Source organism: Spermophilus citellus (genome assembly GCF_964194105.1).
Source record: "Spermophilus citellus genome assembly, chromosome: 5".
Lineage (NCBI taxonomy): Eukaryota > Metazoa > Chordata > Mammalia > Rodentia > Sciuridae > Spermophilus > Spermophilus citellus.
Genome location: NC_138186.1, coordinates 132,393,135 through 132,396,623, shown reverse-complemented (window position 1 = coordinate 132,396,623; position 3,489 = coordinate 132,393,135).

The following is a 3,489-nucleotide window of genomic DNA, read 5'->3' as shown; positions in this document are numbered from 1 at the left end:
CTCCTAAACTGCTGGGATTATAGGAGTATGCCACCACGCCCAGCCTGAAGGTCATATGAGGTCATTCATTCAGCCATTCATTTGTTTGTACCCTCCTTTCAGCAAATATTTTTGAGTATTTATCAAAAACCAACTTCTTTGTTAGGAGTTGTACACACAATAATGAACCTGAGGACAGAAGAGATTTCTGTCCTTACAATTCTTACAGCTCAATGGGAGAAAAAGACAATTAACAGGGAATTAAGATGACTTCAGCACTCAGCAAGGGTAGGTACCTAAGCCCTTTGCAAGATGAAGGAAGACTCATTTCCTGAAGAAAACCATAGTGATTTTGTTGATATCTGAACTAAAATTAGCCAAGTGAGGTAGTGGGGGGAAACTGTCCCAGACAGTGAGAAGACACAAATTGGCAGGACAGAGCAGGTAGGAGCAGTTGACCATAAGAAAGAGGAGGTTAGCATCAACCTAAGGCATCCAAAGCCAACTGCTGGTGTTTTCTCCGAAATTGCTCTTTTTTTTCATCTTCTCATTTCAGCAATGACAACTTTACCCTCATAGTTGCTTAGTTCCAAAACCTTGGGAGATGTTTTTGGTACCTCCTTCTGTTATTACCAATGTTCATTCCCTTGGTAAAGCCTGTTTGTTTCAAAGTACCCCCAGAACCCAACCCCTTCTCACCACCTCTATTGAGACTGCCCCCTTCTTAAGTGGGCTTTCTAATTATGTCCTTGATTGTTCAAGCCCCTGATTCCAGTGGCTGTGGGGAATTTTTTAAAAACATATGGAAGATAACAATATCCCTTTCAAACCCCAATGGCTTCCTCTCTCACTCAGAATATAATCTAAAGTATTGGCAATGACCAGGAATTCCCTGAACAATCTGGCCCCCTCTGGTCCCTTTTCCTCTGCAGCCTACCAAAGGCCTTCTTGCTCTTCAAATGTGCCGAGCACATCTGTCCATTAGGTATGGAATTTGTTCTTGCTGGTCCCTCTGCTTGGAATGCTTTACCCCAAGTTATTCCCCAGGGTTTCTTTTTATTTCCATAGGCACGAGCCTAGATGTTGCTTTGTAAGTGATACTTTTCCAAGTCATGAAATATGAAAAAGTAATGCCACTCTCCTGACTTTATCCATATTGATCTTGGATTAGTTAACAGTAGGCTACTTGCTATCCCTTAACAAGCTCAAGTTTTCAGTAGCTTAATATAACTAAAGTTTATTGAAAATTTATGGTAAATTTTATTCTCTTCCTGTGAGGAGAAATTATCATCCCCTTCAGTTACTTTATTCAGCTCAAATCCAGGACTTCTGGGTGTTGTGAAGTACTCTCCATACGACTCTGTTACTCACAATCTAAATGACAAGTTATCAGTTTCTTCACCCAATATTCAACAGTGGACAGACATCAGATAACAACATGAAAACTCCTGTTTGAGAAAGGGAAAAATAGATACTTGGCTGTTGCTGGTCAAAACTGTTCTTAAATCCTGTTGGCCACATTCTAAAGTCCCTCTTCTCAGACTGAAAGAGTTCCTTTTTTGTTGTTCATTGTAAGCCTTGACCCCTCTTCCCAATAAGTTTTCCTTGTCATTCTCCTCCAGAGCCAGATCTGAAGTTGGAGACTGTGGCTTTTTTGGAGAGACTAGAGATGTAGATCCTACTTCCTTTGGTGCAAGCATTGGGCCCAAAGGATATTTTAAGTTGCAAATGGTAAAAATAAATAAATAAACCAAAAAATTTTAAACTTGTTTTTTTTTGATCTGGAATTATGCTTTGTTTGGTTATTTAATTTTCTCAAAAACCTAGTAAATTATTGGCCCATTTGCTTCTAATCAGTTCCATGTGCAAATAAACACATTCCTAGTTCTTTCTCAGACCTAGTTCTCAAGCCTGATTTATTACCAGGCTTTTTTGCGCATGTGCCTCTATCTTTCAACATTACTGACCCCTCTTCAAAGTTATCTGAAACAATAGGTGGGAAAAACCACATCTTAATTTGATCTTTCCTCTAGGTCTAAATCATTTTGTTTAATCAAGAAGTTGTATTGGTTCTTCTTCACTGGGAGCCTTTCTGGCTATGACATCCTATTGTTGTCAGTAAGTCGCTTGCTTACTGTTGAGTTATTTAGCAATAGTTGGTTTCTCCAGTGCTTCAATTCCCCATATGTAAAGTTTAATTTTTTTCTTCTTTATTTCTGTTTATAAAGAGGTCCCTGTCTGATCTCATCTCTACTCATAATACTTTGCCAAAGGCAACCAGTGGTGGTCAGTACATTCTAAAATTATTTCTTCCAATCACTTTCACTAGAGCTACCAGTTTAGTAGGTAAAAGGATTGTCCCCCAAGCTACTATAGGCAATAGTTATAACAGATGGTTTGCCACCATATAACACAGGTCATCATATTTCCTGCCTCCAATATCAATGTTATCATTGCCCAGCATCTGACTGCTAAGACAATGCCACATATTCTAAGTTCTTTGTAATGACACCACTCCTCCATTCCTGTTGTCAATATGTGTATTATTAGTCAGGGTAGATTAGCTTCCATAGAACAAAACTCCAAAATACAAGTGGTCTAACAAAAGAAAAGTTTCTTCCTCATACCAACAGCAGTCTAACATAAGTAGTTTTGATTGGATGGCTCTCTTTTACATGGTGATATAGGGACCCAAGGTCTTTCTGTTTCATAACTCTGTGATTACACAGAACCTCAAAGAGCTCTGATAGATGTCTGCTGTATTAGTCAGCCTTTTCACTGCCATTACTAAATGACCCAACCAGCACAACTGTAGAGGAGAAAGAGTTTGAGCGCTCGTGGTTTCTGAGGTTTTAGCCCACAGAAGGCTGGCTCCATTCCTTGGGGCTCAAAGTGAGGCTGGACATCATGGCAGAAGAGTGTGGTGGAGGGAAGCAGTTTACATCATGATCAGAAGGCAGAGAGACTCCACTTGCTAGGTACAAATATATACCCAAAGCCATGGCCCAATTCCCACCTCCTCCAGCCACACCCTACCACTTCAGTTACTACTCAGTTAATCTGTATCAGAGGATTAAATCACTGATAGGATTAAGACTCTCACATCCCAATCATTTCTCCTCTGAATATTCTTGCATTTGAGCCTCGGGGGACACCTCACATTCAAACCATAAAATCTGCATTCATCAATCAAACTAGCCAAGAAGGAACACAGAGAAAGCTTTTACAGAAAGGTTTGTATAGCCAGACCTAAAAGTTTTATATATCACTTTAGCCCATCTTTTAATGTCCTACTGAGTGATCTACTTTTGTAAAATTATAATTCACATATGGTAAAACTAAGGAAACTCAATGAAATAATTGTCACAAAATTTAGAGTGAAGGACAACTATGGGGATGGGAATGAAGGTGAGTGAGATTTGGAAGGAGCACTTAAGGACCTCACTGGGGGTTAGCAATATCCTGTCTCCAAAGCTTGGTCATGGGGATATAGATGTTTGTATTATTGTT